General features: G+C 41.8%; 1 protein-coding gene across 1 annotated transcript in view; it reads right to left on the minus strand.

Moving 5' to 3' along the window:
* The window catches only part of megf10 (multiple EGF-like-domains 10), a 214648-nt gene that overhangs the window by 83826 nt on the left and 111814 nt on the right, over nucleotides 1–19008 (minus strand). The window lies entirely within an intron of this gene.

Consider the following 19008-nt stretch of genomic DNA (forward strand, 5'->3'; position numbering starts at 1 on the left):
GAGCGAGGGTGGGATGCCATTTGTACAAAGTAATAAGTGGAGAACAGTATGTTCAGCAAGTTCTGGAGATTCACTCACTGTAGCTCTTCATCCCCTGTACTTGATCACCCCATTGTACAGCAGAACATAAGAAATAGGAGCAAGAGTAGGCTATTTGGCTCTTTGAACTTACTTCATTCAGCAAGATCACAACTGAGTCTCTATCTCAACTCAGTCCTTCTGCCCTATTTCTTAATTCACTTAAAACCAAAATACCTATTAAATGTACTGATCAGTCCTGTGGGTCAAAATCTTCCAAAGATTCACATCCCTCTGGATGGAAACATCTTCCTTATCTCAATCTTTAAAGGTGATCCCTTGTTGTGATCCCATAACCCCATATTCTAGATTCTCCAGCCAAGGAAAACATTTTTTCAGCGTCTAACCTGTCAAGTCCTTAATAATTTTACACATTTCATTATTTTAAACATCAGGAATTATAGGTCCATTCTACTCAATGTCCCCTCCTAGCATACGCTACTCAGTGCAAAAACCAATTTAACAAAGCTTTGTCACACGTACAAGCAAACATGTCCTTGATTGGCACGTTGTATTTTGTTTCCAGTTTGTATCTGAATCATTATTTCACATTCACTTAGTATTCCATAAATAAAATGTAATTAAACCAGTCACCAATCTATAACAACTTCAGCAGGGCAATAGAATAACAAGATAATAATAGGAAGGCAAAACTTGCCAACTGCCAGATGTTGGCTCTGCCTCTGCATTTCATTACATGCAGTCAAGTTCCAAAGTATCTGCTTCAACTGAATTGACAGCCAAATGTGAAACACAACCAAAAACCACAATCACAATCTTGTTGACCTGCACTGAGGATCACGTAGAGCAAAAGACTTGTGCGATAAGTATTTTTCAATTTACTAAAATTTACTTGTGGGCATTTTGATCCTCATGACTAACTTCCACTGTCTGAGTGAAACTGCGCTTAAGGGTGAATAAATTGGGACAGAGAAGAAAACAGTCTTCCTTTAATCCAATTGATTAAAAAGCATTGGATTGCCCTCAGAGTAAACATTTTTCACAGCATGAGAGCTTATTAACTGCATAGATGAAACTTCTCGAGATGCAATCTACGTTTTCCTGGATATTTTATTTGACTGCAGTCTGGATGCAATCCAATTAAAGCTAGATATTCTATGGAGGCATTCCCTGGGGTGATTTCCACTGATAGCCTCTTGCTTCTCTCCTGCAGACACAAATGTATGTATTTAAGATAGAAAGCATAGGCCAAACCAACGACATGAAACAAGGGGCAGGAATTTGTGCTCGTGTGCACAATCTGTAAATTGCACGGAAGATACGCACAACACATTCCATGTCACATCCCATTCTTGCAAATGCAATAGTACATACCCAGACTAATTCAAATCACTGCAGTAGCAAAACCAAACTGTGGCTTCATGTCACTGTTTCAGATTATTAACTCTGGTATTATGTGACTGAAGATACCTTGTGCTGCCAGGAATCTGGGTGGAAATGTTGAATGGACTCTCAAAACACCAATGACCTCTCCATACACAACCCCCCGAACCCAAGGCAGTGGGGCAATTGACAGAAGCTCAACATTGTGACCTGGCAATGGGTCAGGTAGAGGGAATGTTGAACTATTATAAAAGATGATACATGCAAGGGTGGAGACTCACATTTTAAATTTCATGTTCATTATCACTATTTGATTTGACTTTCCCCAGATGAAAAATGTGTTGCTGGAAAAGCGCAGCAGGTCAGGCAGCATCAAAGGAGAAGGAGAATCTGAAGAAGGGTTTATGCCCGAAACGTCGATTCTCCTTCTCATTTGATGCTGCCTAACCTGCTGCGCTTTTCCAGCAACACATTTTTAAGCACTGATCCCCAGCATCTGCAGTCCTCACTTTCTCCTCCTTTCCCCAGATTAATCCTGTTATCAGGCTGCATATTATTTTGAACCCCCAGGTTAATTAAAGAATACCTCAACTACATATTACCCTATTCTCAGACTGTTGATCTCTCTAGCAAGGCCAGTGGTTATTTTTCTTCCCTAAATTTCCCTGGAGAAGGTGGTGGTGACCTGTCATTTTGAAGGACTGCAGTTCATGTGGTACAGATGCATCCACAATGCTGTTAAGAGGAAGTGACAAGAGTTTGACTCAGTGACAGTGAAGGAACAGTGTCCTATTGCCAAGTCAGGATGGTGAGTGACTTAGAAGGGAACTTGACGGTGGTGGTGTTCCTGTGTATCATTCATACTTGTCCTTCTAGATGGTAGAGTTGGGAGATTTGGAGGGACTAATGAAGGAAGTTTGATGAGATGGTACAGGGAGGCTTGGAGCCACTGTGCATTGGCAGTGGGGGGAGTGAATATTTAAGGTAGTGGAGAGGTTGGCATAATACAGGCCAAAAGCATAGGTGAAGATCTTTTCTGTAACTGTTTAATTTCTTGGTGAAACTTGCAGTGTCAATTGATTGATTAAATAACATAAGAACACAAGAACCAGGAGCAGAAAAAAGCAATTCAACCGCTTGAGCCTGCAACACCATTTAATGTGACCACCACTGATCTCACCTTGGCCTCAATTTCACTTTCCATAACCCTGCATCCCACTACTAATCAAAAATCTGTCTATCTCCTCTTTAAATTTATTCATTTAAAAACATGTTCCAGGCAAACAAATATCTGACCCAGCCAAAGATGTAAAGTATTTCCTGGTTGCTTTAATATTATTGGAACTCGGGTGTAATGGAGGATTAACTTAAGAGTTGCTCAGAAAATTATATCATCTCATTCTATATTCAGAAACACTCATCCTATTTGTTAGCAAGTTCCAAAACTGAGATCCAGTGACAATGATGGAAAAGGTGATCTATGTCCAAGTTGTGATGTTTGAAGAGGATTTTTAAATTCAGAAACAGAAACTGCTGGAAAAACCCAGCAGGTCTGGCAACATCTGTGGGAAGATAGGGGATGGTCATGTCTCACCAACTTGAATGAGTATTTTGGGAAGGAGACAAGAATGCTTGATGAGGGAAAGGCAGTGAATGTTGCGAACATGGAAATTAGTAATGCATTTGATAAGGTATCCAATGGCAGGCTATTACAGAAAGTGGAGTCTCATGACATTTAGGTGGAGCTGGCTAGATGGATACAAAACTGGCTTGGTCACAGAAGACAGAGAGTAGCAGTGGAAGGGTGCTTTTCAGAACAGAGTTCAGTAACTAGTGGTGCTCTGCAGGGATCAGTGCTGGGATCTTTCTTGTTCATAATATATATAAATGATCTAGAGCAAAATGTAGCTGGTTGGATTATTAGGTTTGCAGGTGTGTGCAAAACTGGTGGAGTTGCAGATAAGGAGGAGGATTGTCAAAAGATGCTGTAGGAAATATGTAGATTGCAGATTTGGGCAGAGAAATGGCAGATGGAGTTTAATCTGGACAAATAAGAGGTGATGCATTGGGAGACCAAATTCACATACGAATTATACAATAAGTGGCAGAACCTGTCAGAGCATTGACATACAGAGGGATCTGGGTATACAGGTCCACAGATTCCTGAAAGTAGCAACACAGGTGGCCAAGAAGGCATACAGCATGCTTACCTTCATTGGGCAGGACATCGAGTATAAAAGATGGCAGGTTATGTTACAGCTGTACAGAGTTTTAATTAGGCCACATTTGGAATATTGCATGCAGTTCTGGTCGCCACACTGCCAGAAGGACATGGATGCTTTGGAGAGGAAGCAGAGAACCAGATGTCACTTGGTCTGGACGGTTTTACTAATGAGGAGAGGTTAAATAAACTTGGATTGTTTCCACTGGAAAGATGGAGGCTGAGGGTTGACCTGATAGAGGTCTACAAAATTACGAGAGGCATAGATAGGGTGGACAGTCAGAGGTTTTTTTTCCACAAGGTGGACAGGCCAACTACAAGAAGGTTCAAGGTGAGAGGGGGAAAGCTTTAGAGAAAATGTTTCACACAGAGACTGGTGGGTGCCTGGAGTGTAAGCAGACACATTAGCCCAGTTTAAAGCATATTGTGATAGACACCTGAACAGGAAGTGAATAAAGGGATAGAAACCACACATGGACAATAAGGAGTGGGTCTAAATAATAACTATGAACCAACGCAAGCTTGGTGGGGCAAAGAGTCTGTTCCTGTGCTGTATTGTATTGTATAAAGCAGAGGTTTGGTGACTCTTCATCAGAACAGGACTTTAACAGTTTGACAATGGTCACTATGGGTAATTCTAACTCAATTCTGCCTGGGGGATGATATTGCTTTAAACTTTGTTCATTGACAATATATTGTAACAGATGATCTAAACAGGAGCTATGTTAATCTTAAATATTAATTCAATCTATGAAGAAATGCAAAAAAAAAATCCTGACCTGGTGGATATTTCAAGTGAATATTTCAAGGATCCTTCAGCAAAGGTTTGGGAAATGCATGTATTTTTAATGGTGCCTTGAGTTGGGTTGGTGTGGAGACTCAGTGATTGGCACTGCTGCCTCTCAGTGCCAGGGGACCCAGGTTTGATTCCACCATCAGGTGACAGTCCATGTGTAGTTTGCACATTCTCCCCGTATCTGCATGTGTTTGCTCCAGTTTCCTCCCACAGTCCAAAGATGGGTGGATTGACCATGATAAATTGCTCATCATGTCCAGAGATGTGTAGTTCAGGTGGATTAGCCATGGGAAATCCAGGGTTGTAGGGTAGGAGGTGGGTTTGGGTGGGATATTCTTTGGAGGGTCGGTGTGGACTTCATGGGTCCAATGGCCTATTTCCTCACAGTAGGGATTCTATAATCTATGAGTCTCCTGAAAAAAGAAGTCCCATTGAATTTAGAGTATGATACTTCAGCCCATCATTCATTCATTACACATAGCTTGATACTATTAAATCATTCTTTAATGCCTATCAGCTGCATGGTGCTATATGGATTATGCATTTATCTATCCCTGGGTTTCATTTCTGGAAATGTGCATTCTTGAAACTTTTGTGTAAATATTTGTTCATTTTGGAGTGGCATTGCATGCTGCAGATATATAAGTGTGGAAAGTTATTGTGCAATGATGAGGGCAAGATTATTTGTGCAAAGGATGATACATTGAACATCCTTTAATTGTTCGCAAATGGGGAGTCATGGCAGTGGTGGAGCTGAGCTAGATATACCTCTCATTTTTCTGCCTGTTCCAAAATGCAAAGACTTGTCTACTGTCACAATTTGAGTGGATTTCCTGGGCTGCAGTGAAAATTTGAATTTAATATTGTACTGATAGTCTTACTGATTAAGAAATGTATCCAAGCTGCTGAACGAGACCATAAGATACAGGAGCAGAGTGAGTCCATTTAGCCCATTTAGTCTGCCTTGGCATTCAATCATGGCGGATACATTTCTCAACCCCATTCCCCTGCCTTTTACCATAACCCTTTATCCCCTTACCAATCAAGAACCTATTTTGGTCTTAAATACACTTAATGACTTGGCCTCCACAGCTCTCTGAGGCAATAAGTTCCACAGATTAACCAGCCTCTGGCTGAAGAAATTCCTCCTCACCTCAATTCTCAAGGGTCGTCCCTTCACTCGGGTTCCAGTCCCTCCTACTCGTGGAAGTATCTTCTCTGTGTTCACTGTATCTGAGCCTCTCAGAATTCTATACATTTCAATGAGATCCTCCTCATCCTTCTAAACGTCATCAAATAAAGACTGCTTCACAAGTGAAATGCCCTTTATTCCAAAGATGATTCTTTTAAATCTCCTCTGGATCATCTCCAAGGTCAGCCCATGCTTCCTTAGAAAGGGAACCCAAAACAGCTCATAATATTCCAAAAGCAGTCTAACAAAAGCCTATATCCTATAAATGAATTAATAAAATGTACACAGTCTCAGCAGAACATCTCTTGTTGTATTCTAGCTCTCTTGAAATGAATGCTAACATAGCATTTGTCTTCCTAACTGCTAATTAAACCTGCATGTTAACATTAAGAAAATCATGAATGAAGATTCCCAAGATCCTTTGTGCTTTAGATTACTGAAGCCTCCACCCATTTAAACGATAGTCTACAGCCCTATTCTTCCTTCCAAAGTGTGTAACCTTGCACTTTCTTCAAATTGTATTCCAGTGGCGGCATGGTGGCTCAGTGGTTAGCACTGCTGCCTCACAGCACCAGGATCCTAGGTTCGATTCCAGCCTTGGGTGACTGTCTGTGTGGAGTTTGCACATTTGTGACTTTCCTCCAAGTGCTCTGGTTTCCTTCCGCAGTCCAAAGATGTGCAGGTCAGGTGAATTGGCCATGCTAAATTGCCCATAGGTTAGGTGCGTTAGTCAGAGGGAAAAAGGTTTGGGTGGATTACTCTTCAGAGGGTTAGTGTGGACTTGTTGGGCTGAGGGGCCTGTTTCCACATTGTAGGTAATCTAATCTAATCTGCCACTTCTTTACCCATTCTCCTAACCTGTCCAAATCCTTCTGCAGCCTCCCTACTTCCTCAACACTACCTGTCCCTCTAGCTGTCTTCGTGTCATCTGCAAACATAACAACAACGCTTTCAATTGCTTCGCTCAGATTGTTGATGTATAAAGTGAATATTTCTGGGGTGGAGAGAGTCTGTCCTATATAGAGCCTGAAAATTAAAAAAAAAGAACCACAGATGCTGGAGATCTGAAACTATAATTTCCTCCCAAATCTCACCAGGTCTGGTAGCATCTGTGGGGAGAAGGCAGAGTAAATGTTTCAAGTCCACTGACTCTTCATTGGATATTGTCAAACTTGCTAAGTTTCACCAGCAATTTCTGTTTTCGCTACTATAGTGCATCATTGGCCTTGGTATTTTCATTGGGTGACCCTGGCAGCATTTATGTCCAGAGGGCCTAAACATGCTGTGAGTTTCCTGCTCAGATGCAAGTTCACTCTCTATGGCTTGAACTCCCACAGACAGGGTAAAGGTGAAGGCATGGCCACATCAATTGTCACTTGAGAAGAGACTTCTGGAGAGCTTGTATGTGTTCCCCTTCCGGCTGTGTACCTATTGGCACCACACTTGACTCCTTGTGAGAAACGGGCACCCAGGGTGAGATCAAGGTTCCTCAGCCTTCTCTGTTAGTCTCATGTTTGGTGCTGAGCACCAACGGCTAGAGAAATGGAATGCAGGTCTATGCATCTACTTGGAAGACACTGCATATGCTGGACCTAGCTCTCCATAGCAAATGCCAACCTTGCCCTGTTGGCAGCCCAATGATTACATGTCTGAGGCAGCACAGTGCAGATAGTGTTGACTTACTCCTCCAAATTTCGAATTATTTTCCCCAGTGCTTCCGGCAAGCCTGCCTATGCTTGCTTGTGTATTTGGATGAAGTTTTGAATGGCCAACACCAAGGTGCTGTGTCCTGCCTTGGGCTGAGCAGGTACCTTATCTCTGGCAGTCTTCTGAGTGCCAGTGCCCTGGGGTCTTTCCTCCAAGATGAGCTATGGAGATGTAGCAATGATGTGCTCACCAGATAGTACTCCTGACAGTATCTGGCTCATGTACCAACTGAATCTTTAGTATCTGAGCTGGGACAGGAGGCAAGAGGCAGCTTTGATGCAGCCTCTGAGGGCTACCCTGCTGCTTCTTCATGGCAGAAAGAGGAGACAAAATCACAGTGGCCAGTTGCTCTATGGCAGAGACTGTGCAAATACTGTAGGTACCTGCAGGAGAGAAAAGGGAGATTGAGTTGTGAAGTAGGATAGAGGTTCAGGCATGTTAAGAGTACATTCACAGTAGTGGTCATAGGACAGCAGCACAGCACTTGACAATGAATCTTAATTCATTGCCAGCACATGAAGATCTATGTCTCAATATCAATAAAAGTGGTCACAGTCTCCTCCCCTTATATCAAAGAGTCTCTGCTCATAGTGGGTGAGGAATCGGACATCAGGAACCCACCCACTCTGCCGTAGTGTGGGATTTTTTAATAATCTGGAACAAGATAAAGGGAGGGCATGCATGAGGTGAAAATGTATGGCACAGCTATTATTGCTGGTGCAGGTACCGAGATGTCTTGAGTGAATCAGTAGGCAGCGCAGAGGGCACAGAAAGGATCACTTTGGGTGAGAGCAAGTGAGGCAAGATGCTGCAGGCGACATTGAGAGTGCCAGGTATGACCCTTGGTGGGAGTTGGGTGAAGTGGGCGGCACGGTGGTACAGTGGTTAGCACTGCTGCCTCACAGCACCTGAGACCCAGGTTCAATTCCCGCCTCAGGCAACTGACTGTGTGGAGTTTGCATGTTCTCCCCGTGTCTACGTGGGTTTCCTCCGGGTACTCTGGTTTCCTCCCACAGTCCAAATATGTGGAGGTCAGGTGAATTGGCCATGCTAAATTGCCCGTAGTGTTAGGTAAGGACATGGGTGGGTTGCGCTTCGGCGGGTCAGTGTGGACTTGTTGGGCCGAAGGGCCTGTTTCCACGCTGTAATGTAATCTAAAGTGGCAGGGTTAGAGTGAGTGTGAGGTAGCAGAGAGAAGATGGCGACATTTACCTTTACAGAGCAGGGACGGTAATGCACCTTCTTCCAGCCAGCTGGGCTTTCCCTCTATTGGCCTCGTCCAAGGCAATTCTTCCACGACTGCAACTGAGAACACTTGATCTGGTTTAAAATGGTGCTGGAGCTGGGGATCTCCAAAACTCCTGAAGATGGCTAGTGCGTCTAATGCTGGTGAGAGCTGCACCACAGTGACATGGGCATTCATAACAAAGTAATTCAGATAAAACTGGGCGAGACAGCATGCTCGAGCTGACGGAGAGAAGCCCTCTTTGCACGTCTGCTGGAATTAATATTTTGGCCAACTTTTCATAAAATCCAGCCCATAGTTACTAATAAATCTAATGAGGAAGATGGAAGGAAATCTTTCACACTGGTGAGAACATAGAACCTTGACAAAAAAGGATCGACTCAAACAGCTTTGTTACTTTCAAAAAGAAACCAGGCTTCAACCATACAAGAGAAAAGGGAACATTAAGGTACGTTGGATAGTTATGATGAGATAGATGGAATCGCCAGCACAGAATTGCCAGCACAGAAACAGACCACTCTGTCCAACAGGTCTTTACGATACCTTCTATTCAAAACTGATACCTGGATTTCTCAACTTTGCAAAAATTCAAAATGCTCTGGAGCGCACTTCCTGTACAAACCCAATCGTAACTTTTAATAGGATATTGGCTACATATTTAAAAGGACTGAATTGTGCTAAAAAGCAGGGGAATTAACTGAATAGTTTTTTTCAAATTGCCAGGGCCGGAATGATGGTCCAAATTGAACTTTTGTATATTGTATCACTCCATGGCCACCTGGGAACTGGTTTGATAACTTTCTCATTGAACAAAACTACAGGGTTTTGTTTTGCAGAATCAGTATTGCTACAAAATGATTCATAGGGACGATATCAAGAGTTCGCCTCACACAGAGAAATTGTAACTTTTGACCGCAAGGGAATGTGAGGAGAAAAACAACTGTAAGGAATCCCTTTGAGCTCATCACCATCATCAAGTTACAAACCACCAGCTGTTACACAGACACACTGATGTTACTGACATTTCAATTGACCTTAATGGAAAGGGAAGGAACTTTCATAATCACTTGCACTACTAACCAGGTTTACTCTTAATGTTAAGTGGCATTAAAGGTTACAGGATCAGGGTGAGGCCCTGGGCATATTGTTAGCTGGCTGGAGAGCTGATGAGATACCGTAGCTATCTCTTCTTGTAAAGCCCATCAAACCACACTGCAGTTAGGTAGTGAGAAAACTGCAGGGTCCTCAACTTTCACCAACACCCTGGGGAGGAAGAGGAGGTGGACAGATGCCAGCCAATAAGTGGCTGGCAGCTTTTACACTCTGCAGACCTTAGCCAAAGAGAAAGCTATAGCTGCTGCCAGCTGCCTGGAGTTTTCCAAAGTTTAGAAGAATGAGGTGTAATTTGATTGAAGATCCTGAATGGCCTTGATAAGGTAGATACAGAAAGGATGCTTCCTCTTGTGGATCAGTCCAGTCTAGGTGCCAGTATTTTAAAATTATGGGTCAGGACAGAGATGAGGAAACGCAAATTCTTGCAGAAAGTTGTGCAACTTTTGATCTCTTTATCATAGAAGGTGTTTGAGGCAGGGCAAAGGAATACTTTAAATATAGAGATTGATTAATTCTTGTTAAGTCAGGCAAGACTTATTGAGGGTAAAAGGAAATTGGAATTTGAAACACAAACAAATCAGCCATGATTGTGCATAATTGGAGGAAGAGGATCAAGAGGCTGAATGGTCTACTTATCCTCCTGTCCTATATATCATGCTGTTTGTCAGTCGTTTCACATTTTTCAAGAAACAGCATGTTCCCTGTATTGCAAGCTCTCTTAAAAAAAATTTACTTTTGGAAAGCCGTGTTGCTGGCAAGGCCCCCATTTATTCCCAATCTCCAATTATCCCTTGACAATCTTCTTGAATTTCTGCCATGTGAAGAAATTATTCTCGCTGTTAGGGAATTAAATTCCTGGATTTGGACCCAGTGATGATGATGACTGTAGAATCACTGTTGTACTTTCAAGTCTTAAAAGTGTCAGTGTTGCAGCTGTACAGGATAATGGTTAGGCCACTTTTGGAATACTGCATTCAATTCTGGTCTCCCTGCTATAGGAAAGGCTTAAAAGAGACCAAAAGGACAACATTTTCATATAGAATGTGGTGAGAGTTAGGAATGAGCTGCCAGAGGAGGCGGTGGAGGCTGGTATAATTACAACCTTTAAAGCATCTGGATGCTATATGAATAGGAAGGGTTTAGAGGGCTATGTGCCAAATGCTGGCAAATAGGACTATACAAAGAAGTCATTTAGACAAATGGGACTAGCTTAATCTGGTCAGTATGGACAAGTTGGACTGACGGGTCTGTTTCCATGCTGTACACTACTATATGACTCTATAACTTGCAAGTTGTGTTCCCATGCACCTGCTACCATAATTCTGGTTAGTAGTATTTTGCAGATTGATAGAACACATCATATGAATGATACACACTGCAGTTGCTGCAATAAAAGTTGTGAATGTTTAAGGTACTTGATGTAGACCCGATCAAAAATACTGGTACAAAATGAACTTCAAGAGGGTCTAAACATTTCTAAGAACATTAACAGTGCTAACCGGTTGCTTAATCATAATGTTACAGACAAACAAATGTCAGACACAAGCCAAGACATAAAGAATTCACATTTCATTTCAGCAATATTCTTGGAAATAGCAGATTTGGCAGCATACTGGTATTATCTTTGAGCTGGTAATTCAGAGTCCTGACTAATTTATCTGAATGACACAGTGGTTAACACTGCTGCCTCACGGCGCCAGAGACCCATGTTTGACTCCAGCCTCGGACAACTGTCTGTGTGGAGTTTGCACATTCTCCCCATATCTGCATGGGTTTCTTCTGGATGCTTTGGTTTTCTCCCACCATCCAAACATAAGCAGGCTAGGTGGATTAGCCATTGTTGATCTGGGTCTGGGTGGAATAGCCTTCAGAGGGTCAGTGTGAATTCAATGGACCAAATGGCCTACTTCCTCACTGTAGGGATTCTATGATTAAAGTAGAGAGCTAAATTCAGAATTAAAGTTGATAAGCAAGTTGTGTGCACTTATTCTAAATTCAGCAGCTTCAAAACTCCCTGTAATTACATGCAGCAAATATCACTAAAATGTTTCCACACCCCTTGCAACATGCTCTGAAGCCTCCACCCAATCCCATAATAGCAACTTGCATTGCCATCCTAAATCTGCACAAATTGCCTTATGCAGATATTGAACTTTCAACTTGTGATACTGAATACTGATATTGAAGTGTTTCACATTCTTTGCTGGGATACTTGAACGGCAATTACAATAGACTTTTGAATTCAAGTGCAATTGGTCTACCATCTTGCATGATGCACAGCAACAACTTCTAGCATTGTCTTCTTCCTTAGGCCATAACACAGCAAAGTGCAGCGTTCTGCTGATAACACTTGTTTGACAGACTCAAACCAACGTTTACAATCCTCCTGTCATATACTATATATTTCTTTAGAAGATCTCTCAATTACGATGATTTGTTGGAAAAATTCAGAATGTATAATGCCAAGATGTTGAAGAATCCAAGGCATTGCTGTAGTATTCTTTGTCTTATGGAGTAGGCATTTGGCTTACATCAGGCATATTCTGTAACCTGGATACACAGAGCCAAACAAATTAATCTGTCTTACTCTCTTATTCTCACAGCAAGTTACTGCCATCTATGAGTGAGTGAAAGTTCTGATCATGCTTTTCTGTGCTGTTGCCTATTACCACAACATGATATGCAATGCACACTTATTCAGATACATTTTCTGTAATTCTGTCCATATATTGTTAGAACAGATCTTGACTGATAGAATGATCAGAAACCGGGAGCGATATCTTCTGAATGGTATTCTGAACATAATGACTCCATGAGATTCCTTGGCTAAGTCTACTGACCAATATTTATGGTTGTTTGGAGAAGAAGTTGGTGTTCAACTCCCCTAGTATTGAAATCTCATATGGGCATCTCTTTAGGGAGCGATTTCAATATCTTAGATCTAGACGTACCATAATTGTCCTATCCTTCTTTGGTATTCACATAATTGAAGTATACTAGTTTGTATGATATTTATGTCATTGAACTATACCAGTCTGTAAGGTAATCCAGGTGGCAGAAGATGCCATTGTGATCCAGTTCACACATCAGCTTTTCTTGTCTGCGAACACCACACTTTCTGGGAGGATCGATTGATAAAATTGTGTCTTTGCTGAGATGCAACTGGCTTCAGCCCTGAAACTAGCTATGGTGTTAAACCTGTTAGAATCCAATTGTGGTAAAACCTGGACTGAAAATATTCCTGGTCTCTTCTGCCAGCATAGCTACCTCAACTATATCATGGATATGACAATGTTGAAAGCTGTACATTGCTAGCAGTTATTTTATAGCCAACGTGTTTGCTGTTACCTGGTGAAATATTTGAAGTTTTCATGCCAAATTGCCATAGCTGAGTTACATTGGTGTAGTGATGTGAGGGAGATGTCTTGTATGCAATTAACTTAGCATCATCATAATCGGCCATCCCTCACAGACAAGGATGACACTCTTCCGCTCTCAGGGTGAGTCTGTAGGTAGCTGTACAGACTGTATGGCTACCACAGGCTCTGTTACATTTGGGCATGTGGTGGTCATGGGAAGGGGTAGGTGTGGCATTGGTGTGGCAGAGCACTCCTTTCATGTTTTCAACTGGCTTCCATTTATTCCAGATGGCAACGCTTCCAGTTATTCATAATGGCAAGTCTCAAGGTGCTCAACACAGTCTTGGATGTTCCTCCTCTACTTTGGATGGTGAGATGTCAGTGAGAATGCTGCACTTCGCCAGTGAGGCCTTGAGAGTGTCACTGAAGCAGTTCCTCTGTCCACCTGGGGCTCGCCTGTCATTTTGGAGCTGAGCGTAGAGCACCTGCTGGAGACGTTTTGTGGCGGTCATGTAGACAATGTGTCCAACCCGTCATAGCCAATCAAGGGTGGTGAGTACCTCGATGATGGCCTGGTGGAGGACGCTGATGTTGGTGCATCTTTCTTCTCAGCGCATTCACAGGATCTTGTGCAGGCAGCGTTGGTGGTATTGCCTCGAGATGTCTTAATTAAGTTAATTTAGCAGTTATTAGGTACCTCACTGAGGTCCAACAATCCCAGTTGTATCCTTCAGAATTTAGATGGGTAGTATATTTGCACGAGCTCTCAAGTCAACCGTGGTTTTGAATATGTGCACCAGTCTTCCGTTTGGTTGAGGCTGGTAGTAGCTGGAGTAGCTGGCTGGAGTCAATCTGCTTGCATAGGCAGGTCCAGTGCTTTTTTACACTGCATGTTTGATGTAGACATAGAGGGCAGGACAGCTGCACAATAGATGCAATAGACTTTACTTGTCACACAGCTTGCTTGATTTTTATGTCTTGGCTACAGTGTCAATACTATTTGTACCACTCAATGATTGTATAGGCTGTTGTCCAGTTACAAGTACTTCCCATTTTGTGCTATCTGCTAGTAGTGTATCAATGGTGTGACCTTACTTTCCACATTCCCCCTCTGCTGCACCCCAGCCCCAATAGATCTTTCTGAAGTGCTCTCATAGGTGTTGAGGCAATCACTAGAGTCATAGAGATGTACAGCATGGAAACAGACCCTTCGGTCCAACCTGTCCACGCCAACCAAATATCCCAACCCAATTTGGTCCCATCTGCCAGCACCCGGCCCATATCCCTCCAAACCCTTCCTATTCATATACCCATCCAAATGCCTCTTAAATGTTGCAATTGACCAACCTCCACCACATCCTCTGGCAGCTCATTCCATACATGTACCACCCTCTGCATGAAAACGTTGCCCCTTTTATATCTTTCTCTTCTCACCCGAAACCTTGCCCTTTAGTTCTGGACTCCCCGACCCCAGGGAAAAGACTGTCTATTTATCCTATCCATGCTCCTCATAATTTTGTAAACCTCTATAAAGTGACCCCTCAGCCTCCGACGCTCCAGGAAAAAAGGCCCCAGCCTGTTCAGCCTCTCCCTATAAGCTCAAATCCTCCAACCCTGGCAACATCCTTGTAAATCTTTTCTGAACCCTTTCAAGTTTCACAACATCTTTCCAAGACCAGAATTGCATGCAATATTCCAACAGTGGCCTAACCAATGTCCTGTACAGCTGCAACATGACCTCCCAACCTCTGTACTCAATACTCTGACCAATAAACGAAAGCATACCAAACGCCTTCTTCACTATCCTATCTACCTGCAACTCCACTTTCAAGGAGCTATGAACCTGCACTCCAAGGTCTCTTTGTTCAGCAACACTCCCTAGGACCTTACCATTAAGTGTATAAGTCCTGCTAAGATTTGCTTTCCCAAAATGCAGCACCTCACATTTATCTGAATTATCCATCTGCCACTTCTCAGCCCATTGGCCCATCTGGTCAAGATCCTGTTGTAATCGGAGGTAACCCTCTTTGCTGTCCACTACACCTCCAATTTTGGTGTCATCTGCAAACTTACTAACTGTACCTCTTATGCTCGCATCCAAATCATTTATGTAAATGACAAAAAGTAACTCCGCTATTCATTGTGATGGCTTAGTATCCAAAAGGATTTATTCATTGTCCTTGTTATGGCATGTACTGACTAATTGTAAGACTTCAATTCTAAGTGATGAATTCCAAAGTTTTCTTTTACTGCATCTGACCTTCCAGAACTTTTCATATCTTTTTGAGAACTTTAAGTCCTCATCAGATAAATCTCAATTTTCCATGCAACCTCTTGGTACCAAGTGCTATCTTAACAGCTTGTTTAACTGATTATTCAACTGCATGCTCCATGAAGTATAGCTGCGTCCTTTGTTTGAAAGTTTGAATTAAGATAGTAGATCAATAGCTTTACAGTTCATGCTGGAGGATTTGGTATCCATTCTCATATGGTGTTAGCACTGTACCTAATTTTCCTTTTTTAGTTTTCAGTCTTAAAACTAACCTTCAGGCTTGTTTCGTTGGCTCTGCATTTTTCCTGAAACAGCTAATTTTTTTGCTTGTTATCTGAAGTTGGTTAAAAATCACATAACACCAGGTTATAGTCCAACAGGTTTATTTGGAAGCACTGGCTTTTGGAGAGCCGCTCCTTCATCAAGTGGCTGTGGAGCAGGACCAAAAGACACAGAATGTATACCAAAAGATTACAGTGCCATGCAACTGAAATGATATATTAAACAAACCTAGATTTCTGTTAAGTCTTTCGTCTTTTAGATGCTTCCATATAAACCTGTTGGACTATAACCTAGTGTTGTGTGATTTTTAACTTTGTCCACCCCAGTCCCACACTGGCTCCTCCACATCATATTTGAATTTGGGCACACTTTCTCTTTGTTCAGCGTTGGACTGCCTCTTGACAACGTTTCAAATTTGAAATAGCCTTCAGATAAGGTGGGTTTAATCAGCTGCCCTCCCCTCAGAAAGTTGGCCATTTTAGAGATACTCACTGTTTGTGAAGTTTGTTTCATTTTGTGAACTTGTGGGAACTTCTAGATTATTGTTATATTTTATTTGCTGCTGCTTCTCTTGGTCTTTAAGCTGATAAGTCTGGTTTCTTTGCTCTTACTCAAATTTCAGGAAAAAGAATCCTGGATGCCCATTTAATAATAATCTTGTGTTATTTAAATGTAACAAAATATAACCTTTATATGAGCATGTGAACTCTATTAATGTGAAAATCTTTAGTGTTTCTATTTACAAAACTAATGTGTTCAATAAAGTAATCTCCAGACATAACCTGTGTCTCAAGTGAAAGGAGCAGTGGCCTGTGATCATATAACAACAATCATGTACACGGTGCTTTTGCATGTTGATCTTTGAAAGGGACTTCACTCTAAAAGTGATATCATAACAGTAACAACAAGACATCAACAACCGTAACTTTCAACTTTGTAGCACCTTTAAAATAGCAAAATGTTCGACACGCACTTCTTGGGGGCAATTAAAAATCAAAATTGGACACCAAACCACATCACAAGACGCTGGGAGAGATGATGAAGCATCCAGATAAAAGTGTGGAGATCTTTCTGGGGTAGGGAGGAATTGTAGAACTGAGGGAGCAGACAGCTGAAGGCACAGCTGCCAATGTAGGAGCAATGATAATCAGAGGTATTCAACAGACTGGAATAGGAGGAGTGTGGAGATCTCAAGGTGTTGAGGGGCCAGAGGTGATTACGGAGATAAATCAGGTGAAGTGTAGGGGCACAGCCAGGAAGAGATTTGGAAACAAAATTAAGCATTTTAAAATGGAGGTCCTGCTCACAAATGGAATTACTGTCAGACTACTGCAATTTCACATACCTCGGTCTGCACTCAGATGGAGTCTGGATGTAAGAAACAATTTCCTGAAAGCAGTGTTTATTCATAGCAATACCTCGACATGCATTTTAGTTCAGCACCAAATATTCCCTAGAGTATTTTTATATTTGTTTTCATGTTACGCTCCTGGTTCTGTAATTATATGCTCTTTTCTCAAGAAGACAGTTCACAACACCAAAGAAATCAGAGAGAGTTTGCATCCATTATTTGTTCAAGGTTCTAAACTGACAGTTAGCCATTGACTACTCATTCTTTCCACAATCAAATTCAAGCATTACATCTGCAATGTATTTGCATTCCCTGAAAATATGTGCGTGGTTAAAAATTCATTCACAGGAGGTGAATGTTATTGGTAAGGCCAGCATTTATTGCCTGAAGAGTGAACATTTTTGGTTTGCATATTAATTTATCACCAGAGATAACTCTGCAAATCAGACAGCAAGTGTGAAATGATAATACTAAACAGCAAAAATAATTTAAGCATTTCAAAAATACCTATGGGGTAAATATGCTACCAGTGAAGGAGGTGACTAAAAAAGTCTTCAGGCAGCTCCAATAGTGCAGCACTCCCTGGATTATATGGTCAACGCTCTGGGCTGGGTTTGGAGCCTACAACAGTCTGACTGAGACAAACTGAGACATGACTAACATTTGGGCCTCATCTCAACTCCTTTAAAATATAAATACTTGCACACTGTTACAATCGGACCCGATTTAAGATTAAAATTGTTTTAACTATCATGACTATTTTGCTGTTTTTTAAAAGGAAGAGTTATTCTGAAAACTCAAAAGGACCATTGCATATATGAGTGATGGAAGCGGAGATTATCAATAATTTCCAAAGGAAATTGGATAGACACTTGAAGGAAATAAAGGATTATGGAGATAGAGCAGGGGAGTGGAAGTGACTGGATTGCTCTCCAGAGAGCCAGCATAGATTTAATGGGCCAAATATGCCAAAAATAGCTCTATGAAATTACGTAATAGGAAAAATACCAATAATCTTGACAAAAAGGTGACTTTCAGCAATCTGATTAATCCCTGGCAGTGGCTGTGTTGAAAGCTTCAAGTTAGAATTCCATAATTCAATCTTATTTGCTTCAAATCAAAAGTTCTATGTATTGACTGAAGTGTTATTGTCTGTTAATAGTGAATGCTTTTAAACTCCAAGGATTACAATACTTTAGAGACTCACTGAAAAGCAAAGCAGGTGGTTTATAGTCCACATGGTCACAGAGATTAAAATCCAATTTGGTAAGGAATTTATTTCTACAGTGCACCACATTGTAACTCTCAGGACATACCCTTTTCACTTAATCTGCATCGAACTATCTACCATCATTTTCAGACAAATAAATTACAAAACAAAACTGAAGTGTTTTTGGTTCTCTCAGTAGATAGACCGACATATGTTTGTTTTATGTGAAAGAAATTGTAAACTTGGTGAACAGACTTTGCAGATCTATAGAGCAAATTAAATCAGTACTTAGATACATAGAGTTATAGAGTCATAGAGATGTACAGCATGGAAACAGACCCTTCGGTCCAACCTGTCCACGCCGACCAGATATCCCAACGCAATCTAGTCCCACCTGGCAGCACCCGGCCCGTATCCCTCGAAACCCTTCCTATTCATATACCCATCCAAATGCCTCTTAAATGTTGCAATTGTACCAGCCTCCACCACATCCTCTGGCAGCTCATTCCATACGCATACAACCCTCTGCGTGAAAAAGTTGCCCCTTACGTCTCTTTTATATCTTTCCCCTCTCACCCGAAATGTGTGCCCTCTAGTTCTGGACTCCCCAATCCCAGGGAAAAGACTTTGTCCATTTATCCTATCCATGCCCCTCATAATTTTGTAAACCTCTATAAGGTCACCCCTCAGCTTCCGGTGCTCCAGGGAAAAAAGACCCAGCCTGTTCAGCATCTCCCTATAGCTCAAATCCTTCAACCCTAGCAACATCCTTGTAAATCTTTTCTGAACCCTTTCAAGTTTCACAACATCTTTCCGATAGGAAGGAGACCAGAATTG

Source organism: Chiloscyllium plagiosum, chromosome 2 (assembly GCF_004010195.1).
Source record: "Chiloscyllium plagiosum isolate BGI_BamShark_2017 chromosome 2, ASM401019v2, whole genome shotgun sequence".
Classification (NCBI taxonomy): Eukaryota; Metazoa; Chordata; class Chondrichthyes; order Orectolobiformes; family Hemiscylliidae; genus Chiloscyllium; species Chiloscyllium plagiosum.